General features: G+C 40.8%; 1 protein-coding gene across 4 annotated transcripts in view; it reads left to right on the top strand.

Moving 5' to 3' along the window:
• The window catches only part of adcy7 (adenylate cyclase 7), a 44,337-nt gene that overhangs the window by 586 nt on the left and 33,993 nt on the right, over positions 1-9,758 (top strand). The gene's annotated exons all lie outside the window — the stretch shown is intronic.

A 9,758-nucleotide genomic window follows, 5' to 3' on the forward strand; every position in this document is an offset into this window, starting at 1 on the left:
TCTTCATCAGTGAACATTTGAGAAGGCATTGCTGGAAATGACCCAAAACATACTAATGTTAGTTTATTCTGTTGTACTCCATAGTCTCCACTTGGCCGCATCACTCTTGTTTTTCTGTCTGTCCTCAGTTTTGTCTGAAATAAGATTCTGACATCTTTCTAACTTGATCCTACACAGTAAGGAATTAAGAAAAAAAATCACGTAATTTTGTACCCTGCAGTATCATACTTCCCAGTCTCCACTTGGCTGCAAAGTTCCTGTTTCGCACTGCCCTCACACATGCTACCAATAACTTTGTATGCTGCAATATCATAGTCCACAGTCTCCACTTGGCTGCAATGTTCCCTCACTTTTCTCTTGAGCACCACCTCAGTGTCACTGTTAAAAATGATCATGGGGGGGTGTCCCCGGGGGGGGTGTCCCCGGGGGGGGGGGTGTGTCCCCACACGCATGTCAACATTTTACCATGTTGTCTCCACAGTCTACACTCTGCTGCAGTGCTCCGGTTTCTTGCTTCTCTCAGTCTAATCTCAAGTAAAATCACCACATCATTGTAACATTTCAGAATGTGCAGCTACAAAAGACAAAATAGGCACACGCTAACCGTTTTGCTGTTGCAGTACTGTACACGCACTCCACAGTCTCCACTTTGCTGCAGTGCGCCGTTTTCTAGTCTTGTGCAGGTGTACCTAATGTTGTGTCCGGTGAGAGTATGTAAAGATGGTGCAGTTTAAAACTGAACTGCTACCTTCCTTCCTCATGTGATTTCTGCTGTGATAACATGTCGGTTGCCAAATGCCTCTCTCGCAAGCGCATGATTTCACATCTCTTTCACATCCTTAGATCTGCAATACAGGCAATGATAGACATAACATGGAGTGGGTATGAACATTTATTTTATATCCATTTCCAGTAAGGTCTAGATTTCACTGGTTGAAGGACTCCGTCTTACTAGTTATGTTTTTTTTTCACTACTGTTGATGTAAAGTTGTCCTACTAGTGAGAACAAAGATACTAGTCCATGGACCTTAAACGTGATATCAAGGATATAAAATAAGAAATGCCTGGAGGACAGCTACATGTTGCTAGTGAGGCAAAATTACTAGTTGGCATTTTGATACTACAACAAGGGTCATAGTTGCATTGGTGTGCGCATCCTTTTAACTGGGAATTTCTGTTCAGAATTAAGCGATCACATTCAATTTCATGCTAGATTAAATCAGAACACACCTGCCACCATTTCAAGTGCCTCTGATTGAACCCCAAATAAATTTCAGCTGTTGTACTAGGGCCACTTTTCGGCATTGCAATGTCCAGTTCGTTTGTGTTATGGCTATTGCCAAATTTTCATCTTTGCCACCACGAGTGTCTTTTGGGGAGTGGAATCACAAAAAAAAAAAAAAAAAAAGGCCAAAGAATAAACATGATACACTCGACAAGAAATTGACGCAATGGCAAACATGATATCTTTTGTGCTGTGTAAATAATTGATTTGTTTTGAGTGCGTGCCTCCACTCAAACAACATTCCGTGGCCCTTAGTGCATCTGAAGGCAGATTAGGTAATAATGACACAGTGGGCGAGGGAGAAGTCTCCCAGGGAAACTGCAATAGCAAAGGCCTTGCGGTAGAGTGGAGAGGCTTTCCTAATTGCACTTGATAGCGACACACCGGCAAACAGACGTTACAGGACTCACAAGTTTATGTCCAGTCGCCACCAATGTCTTTGAACATGCTTCTGCTGCCATTATGGTATTGGAATCATATATACAGGTACACAAAGAAAAATTCAAACACTCATAAGTTCATCCCTTGATTAAAAAAAATAAATAAATAAATCTAGATAAATAAGAGAAAAAATTGATCCGTCCACTTTCTTTACCGCTTATCCTCACGGGGGTCACTGATGAGCTGGAGCCCATTCCAGTTGACTTTGGGCAACCTGAATGACCCTGAACTGAACTGTTAAAGATGACAAGGCAAATAGTTTGGGATTTTTCAGGATTTGGGGGTTCTCTGCCATCCTTTGTCTCACTAGAATAGATACGCCCCTGCACTGAGCAGCAGTCAAATCGCATTTCCCCATTCTGAACTAAAATGAGCACTCTCTACACTGAGAAAAAAAAAAAAAGGTGTGTTGAATTTTGAAACATTTTTAAGCAGATATATATCTACTTAATGAATATATCTAGTTTTAAATTATTTCATTTAGTGCATGGTATAAAATGAGTGAATTCAATGTACCATTTTTGTGTAGTAAGATGACTAATTTTAATTTTAATTTTTAGTTATCTTTATTAAGACTTTTATTAAGACTTTTTTTAACTGATAACTAATTAAAAAAATAATTTAAAATAATTTCTTTAAATTGAAAAAATTTAGTTACTCAGTGCTGATAAAATTTCACACCTTGATGATATAAAATTAGAAAATCTTTTCAGAAAAACTAGGCCTCTTCGTTAAATAGTATAAATTGGAAAAAAACAGTGACAAATGTACATTTAAATCTTAATACAATTTATCAGATATCTTGAGAGCGAAAAAAACAGTATAACAGTTTTTTTTCTTTTAAAAAGTGTGACCATTATCATCCACCTGGAAATGGAACTTTTTCCGAACTAAAAAAAGTCCTGGCTTAACTCTTAAGAGATTAATTTTCTTCTTTTGGCTTTGTTGTGATCCCTCCAGTGAAAAGCAAGAGTGATGGCAATTCAGAAAAATATGATAATAACCAGCGAATTCATGATTGTGCTTCATCAAAAAAGGAATTCATTTTCTCTTTACCTTTTTGAATGTTTTTTTTTTTTTTTTAAATAGTGCCAACACTGTCGGTTGGTTACCGGAAGAGAAGCAACACTTGTCCTTGTCTCTTGTTCACCTCTCCACCATTCAGTTAAAAAAAAAAAAATCATTTTCATAGACCAAGCAACAAACATAACCTCCTTTGGTGGAGGGGACAACTTTCTGCATTGAACCCTGACCCCTATTTGCTTCAACGAAAAGAGCCGGAAGCGTACACTACGAGCCAATGTCGGGCCTCCTGTGGATTTTGTGTTTGAGTAGCACAGGCGGTGCAAATGTGTGGGTGTCTTGTTCTTCCTCTCTTTCTCTCTCTCTCTGCAAATGTGTGGGTGTCTTGTTCTCTCTCTCGCTCTCTCTCGATCTCCACATTTTGAATATTTTTCTGCTTACGTTGGCTCAAGGATGTTATGTAATGCCGGTGAGAGTCTCATCTGGACGAGGGCCTTCGGAAAGAGCTTAGGGCCAGTTTCACATACCTGGGAAACGACACCAAAATGGACCGTTACCACCACTTTGTCTTTCTCTTTATTTCCTCACTGCAGGGCTAATCGGTTATCTCTTTCATGGAGAACTTTCCAAGATTTTAAAATGGAAAGAGTGATCATTTCACGTGTAAACAATTTGAATGAGCTGCATAATGAGTGATAAGCCTGTCCGTTGGTACAAAACATTTCATTTGAATAGACTGGAGTGGGTGTAAAAGGGTGGCCCATGAGACTACATGGAAGCCATAAAAGCCATGGACATTTATGGTGTCATGATAATTCTTCCTCCTTTCGTGATGCCTGGGTAACTTTGTTTCTAGATTTTTGGTTCGATTCACAATAATACTCATTTGCAGTACACTTGACGCCCGCCTATAAGACTCAGGTTGAAATCATTTGATTTGAGGGGTGGTTCTGTTCACGGCAGGGCAACTTAAGTGACGGAGGGAGCCACAATTTTTCACTAATAGGGAAAACTGCCCCCCCCCCCCAACACACACACACCAAAATCCACATGTGCCGAACCGCGAGTATGCGGGGTCATATTGTAGTAGAGGAAACATGCTTGTTATACCCCCGCCAATTTAAAAAAAAAAAAAAAAAAAAAAAAGGATCATGGGCCACCCAGGTTGTGTATTTGTTATCTTAAAGACAGGAGGTGGGATGTTGCGATAAGGCAAGTGGTTACTTGTTTTCAGACAGCCCATGAACATCAGAACATTTCCCTTGTGGGGGCAGTACTCCATCACCAACCTTGTTGTCAGCTGGTCTGCGGAAGGAACACACCACCAGACAAAAATGCTGCCTGCCCCACCTCGACAAATTTAAAGATTATTCCAGTATGGCCTGTTTATGAGAAGATAATCCTAATTTATGATAACCTGTTATCTTTGACATGATAGTGTTTTGGATAAGTGATATAGAAAACTGGGCAGCCCAGTGGTCCAGTGGTTAGCGCGTCAACCTCACAGTGCAGAGGTTGTGGGTTCGATCCTGGCTCCGGCCTCCCTGTGTGGAGTTTGCATGTTCTCCCCGGGCCTGTGTGGGTTTTCTCCGGGTACTCCGGTTTCCTCCCACATTCCGAAAACATGCATGGCAGGCTGATTGAACGCTCAAAATTGTCCTGAGGTGTGAGTGTGAGCGCAGATGGTTGTTGGTCTCTGTGTGCCCTGCGATTGGCTGGCAACCAGTTCAGGGTGTCCCCCACCTACTGCCCAAAGATGGCTGGGATAGCTTCCAGCACGCCCCGCTACCCTTTTGAGGATAAAGCGGTTCAGAAAATGGATGGATAGTATGGAAAACTGACTGAAAATATTGCTTACGTGTGTTAATCTTCACCTAGCCTAAATCCTGGGCAGATAAACCGCCATGGCAGGTACGAATTTCATTATCTATACAATGGGTTCATATATGAATGCTGAATGGGTCTAGTTCAGAACTCAATTTTGAAACGAGAGCTCATTGATCCCCAATTGCCCTCGTGTATTCTGCGCTGTTCCTGACAAAAATGAAGTGTCTTGCTTCCTTTCAACACCCGTGGGTTTGAGGCCCTAATTGTTCACTGGGTTCAGGTTCCTGTTTTTTTTTTTTTTTTTAAACATTTTTTTATTTATTTATGTTTTTGCCGAGCCGTCCTTGCAGCGTGAATGGGGAAATGAGTCACGCGGTTGCCAAGGAAGTGAGAGCGCGTGCGGTCGACTGTTACCGTTGGCCTTGAATCTCGCTCTCGGGGCAATCGGTAGTGCTTGTTAACGCTGCTGGATGAAATCGAAAGGGTAACCACAAAAAATAAATAAATTACAAAAAGAGTGGCGACAATTTTGTGTTACTTCAAGTACAATGCTGCATGTGCCTTTGAGTGCAGATTTTGTTCCTATATATGTTTTTTTTCGTCTCTTTTTACATTGGTAATTGAATGAAATTAGGTGGACATATCTATCGTAACAGGATGCACATGCACAAAAAAAAAAAAAAGATCGCAAGAACCCATGTCCTAAATTGAACAGGAAGTCCGCCATTTTGGTATGAAGCAGCCACTTTGGTCAAATTCCAAGGCTCTCGTTTTGACAAATTCCAACAAGGGAATTCGCCCAAATCTGAAGCAAATCATCTCAAAGAGATGGTTGATGCAAAATTGCCAAGCTTTTTTTTTTGCCCACACCATCTAATGTGGGCGGAGCATGGCTCAACACGTGAGAACCCTTTTGAAGATTTACCAGAGGGTAAGACTGAGAAAAACTCCATCCCTCAACACCAGTTTGACGAGTCTTCATGAAATTGGGTGGGCACGTCTATCGTAACACGACGCATGAGAAAATCTCAAGGACCAATGGCCAAAGTTGAACTTTTAAGTCGACGAATTTGATTTGAAGCAGGCAAATTCCAGGACTTGAAGAACTTCGAGGGAGTTTATTGCCAGCTACCTACAGCATGCTTATCATTTGTCATCCAAAAATGTAGTGGGTTTTTTTTTTTGTGCTTACTGTTTAAAGGTCATTTAAGAATATCAAAAGAGTTCCTCAAAACATTGCCCATCCATTGAAACTTCTTGTTCCGATGGCGACAGTATTCTCAGAAACAGCTTGTTTGGGACATCCTGGCCCTGTGGCGGTTGAACTTGGCTTCGGGCAACTGGGCTGAAAAACGCCTCTCGGCCACAGAAACCTCGGGAAGGCTGCCGCGGCCTCCAGACATTCCTTAGTGTTGAACTGTTCAAACAGCTTCCAACCTTCCTACACATTCCTTGGCTCTGGACGGCAAAACATAGAAGGTGGCCTTTCAAAGAAAGCGTAACCTGATCCCGGCCACAAGCTGTAAGCTTTGACAGGACCTCCATTGAAAGTCCGCCGTAGTGCCGTATTGAAAAATGTCTCCGAGCGGTACAGGAGTACACCTCAGCAGCCGTTTTCGTCAAGACAAGGATGCTATTATATGCGAATCCTGTGGCACGAGCCCTTCTCCAGTCAGCCATAACTCCCAGGAGTCATTTGAGGTAATGAGATCAGCTTGCTCTGCTGACTTCATGGCTCCTGCACAGATGACATCTATGAGGTCTGAATCCGTACAGTGAGCATTTCTTTTTTTCTTCCCCTCACCTTTTTTTTTTTGTTTTTATTTTCCCCAGCTTACTGTTCAAGCAGCTGTCCTATCCGCATACTGCGTCTAGAGCGTTTAAATTAGTGTACGTCCCTATAGGAAATCACGTCAATAGGAATAATCTGTTCCAGGTCCACTCGTCGTAAAAACTTTCCTAACAGGTCAAGGCTGTTTCAAGTCGCATCCTTAACTTTGATACGAGTATGAAACCGCTCTTAATATCACAATATAATCATACGGCTTACGTTTTAGCGCTTTTGGTTGATGAAAACTAAAATAAACAAACCAAAAAAAAAAAAACCCCACCTGAACTGTGATAAAGTGATGACGCATTTCTTTATACTGGTAATTTCAGTGTAACATCATTTACGCAAAATACCACAGTCCTCTTACTTTCTTAACATTCTTACATATAATAACTGTAAAACTTAAAAAGAAAAAGAACTAAACGCGCCTACTTTACTGATAGCCAAAGAAGCCGCAAAATGCATCCGTGGCGCGGTTCCACTATGTTGTGAGCGTCAGATTTAAGCAGCTGTTATCGGACGAGCTCGCTCGTCTGTCACAGAGAATGCGCTCTTTAAATATTTACAGCAATTGAATCCTCTGTGCACGCATGCTACCACATCCTCGTGGCTAACCTAATTTACACGCAGTCTGTTTCTATTTTGGAGATATTAACGGTGAGCTGTCCATTGTCGTGGGACGCGATGGAACAGCCGCTCTATTAAAAACAAAACAAAAGCGCAATCCAAAGCCTATTTTGTGGTCCATCCATTCTCAAGCCTGTTTCAAACAGAGATGCTGCAAAGCAGGTGCATCATCAACACGACGTCTTTGCCTGTTACACAGAATCCAGTGAGGGCAGGATTTGGTCCACCTTCCGAGGTCACATATGAGGTGGAAGGCTGCCAGTGTGTAAGTGGGGCGCAAAGTTAAACACCAACTCTGTTATGCCTCAAACTTTTTAAGTTTTTTTTTTGCGGATTCTCTGTGTGAAATCACTTTTTTGAGGGGTCACTGTGTGAAACTGGCTTGTGTGCAATAACAGAATGTCCAATGACGATTCCAAACTCTTGCTTGTCCCGGCCCTGTGGCATGGAAAGCAATTGTGGCTGTCTAACAAATATTTTACAAGTCACCCCAGACGCTTGCGTCATCTAATTATCCCATGGCGGGATGCTGTGTCATTGCGCTAAAGCACACAAAGTTACAACAATATCTCACTAAGCTGGGCTCAGCATCCTTGAAATGGGCAAGGAAAAAAATATTGCACCTTTGGTTTTAGTGGGCAGTGTAAAATGCACACCAAACTATATATAGTTACTTTATGGCAACGGTTAAGGGTGAGAGGAAAAAACATTTTAAATTCCATGTCGATGGAATGGATGTTGAGGCTCCCTCTTGTTTTTAAACAGCGAGCTATGTGTGTCAAACGGACTGAAATAAAATGGGGACTTGTTTATTTTGGTCTTCAGACTGTGTGCCAGTGTCACCATCATAAGTATTATTCTAATCAAATTACACACACACACACACACACACACACACACACACACACGCACACACACACTCACACACACACAGTAAGCAGATTGGTCATCTGTCATTTTTCTTGAGCTCTTGTGTAATACGTACTATATAACGTCCCTGTCAATCACTGCCGGCTACCTCGATTCAACCTTTATTTTGTGATGTTATTATGGAAAATCAGTGCTACACGTTATTCTGCACCAAAAACAAATTTTCTTATTCTTTTTTCCACTTTTTTAACATTCTATTCCTAACCACTATGATTCCAACAAGTGAAACTTCCAATCCACAAAAATTCAGGACATTCATGGAACTATTTTTGTTTTTTGTTTTTTTTACACTCAATAAAATCTCCAGTCCACCCTTCCGATTCCACTTTTTCCACCTTAAAATAAATAAATAAATGAAACATTTGAGGGAAGGAGGCTTTCCACAAAAAGTTCCTCATCTCCACTGAACCTAACTTGAAACTGTTCAGTTCATTCAGGCCATCTTCAGAACAATTTTTTTCATCCTCCAACCCCCCCGCGCGCCCCATTTTCATGATTTCGCATTTCCCACGACAACTTTCCCAAATCAACACACACATTTGACCTCTTTACCTTCTCCTTTCACATTTCCAAACCGGTGAAAGCATTCCAACTTCAGACTGTCAAGGTCATTCAAGGCAGAAACCATCAACTCTTGATCCCAGGCCCCAAATTCTCACCTTTCTCCAAAATTTTTTCCTGAGCTGTTTTAGCTCTTTCGTTCCTTTTTATTTCTTATTCCTGCCAAATTTCTTGACCACTTCTAACCATTCCAATGTCCATTCTCACACTCCACGGTCAAACAGCTCATCAGCATTCACACGCAATTTCCACAGAAATGGCATTCTGTCATGTTTTTTTGTTTTTTTTAACACCTCACCCCATTGCACAAACATCCAGTTGCTAGGCAAAATTCAAGATGCATTTTCAAAACAGAGAGGCCATTTTTTTCCCCTCCTCCAAATGACATTTTTTTTTCACGACTTAAACCAAAAGATGCAGGACAGAACGTACAGTTTGGTGCCGCGCTCTGGACGTGACGATAACAAGGTTTTTCCTTGCGAGGACAAATACAAATCACACAAGGCACATCAGAGGAAGAATGCTTTGGCGCTGTCCAAAAAAAACAAGTGAGATATCATAAACCGCTGCTTCGCTTTGTCATGATGAGTCACCACTGATGAGGCTTCAGTCACCTCTTTTGTCTTGTTCCACCACAGTTGAGCTTTTTAACTTTTTTTTTTTTTTTTTTTTTTTTAATGAACGAATCTCAGCAACTGACGTTGCGGATCGTTTGCGTAGCCAGATAGATCAGAATTCGTACTTCAATTTATATGTGGCCATTCAAGGGACCTGAATAAGATTTAATTTGTGTCCTCAAGCAAAAGTGTAGCAATATTCTAAGGTTTTTTTTTTTTTTTTTTGTGTGAATTAATAAGCAGGTTTTTTTTCTGGGCATAATCATAATGGAGGACGGCGGATGAGTCCGTTTTTTCGTAAAATTGTATTCTTTTTCTTTAGAGAAAAAGTAGTAAGTAATGAAGTTGTTTTATGTTGTATTTTCAAAATAAAATAAAGTTCTATATTTTCAGCAGATAAAACTTGTAATTTTACAATCAAGTAAAATTTTTTTTAGCTTATATTTTTCAAGGTGCGTAAATTGTTATATTACAAGAGTAGACTATTAAACTGACTAATTCACATTGTTAGCTTCTTCTCTGTTTTAATTTGAATAGGATATTTTATTTGCCGCATTTTATGTTAGAGCTTCTGTCCAGCACTTTGGTTACAGCTGTCGCTGGGTTCCCCCCCCCC

The sequence above is a fragment of the Hippocampus comes genome, unplaced genomic scaffold, assembly GCF_001891065.2.
Source record: "Hippocampus comes isolate QL1 unplaced genomic scaffold, H_comes_QL1_v1.1 scaffold82, whole genome shotgun sequence".
In the NCBI taxonomy this organism is placed as follows: domain Eukaryota; kingdom Metazoa; phylum Chordata; class Actinopteri; order Syngnathiformes; family Syngnathidae; genus Hippocampus; species Hippocampus comes.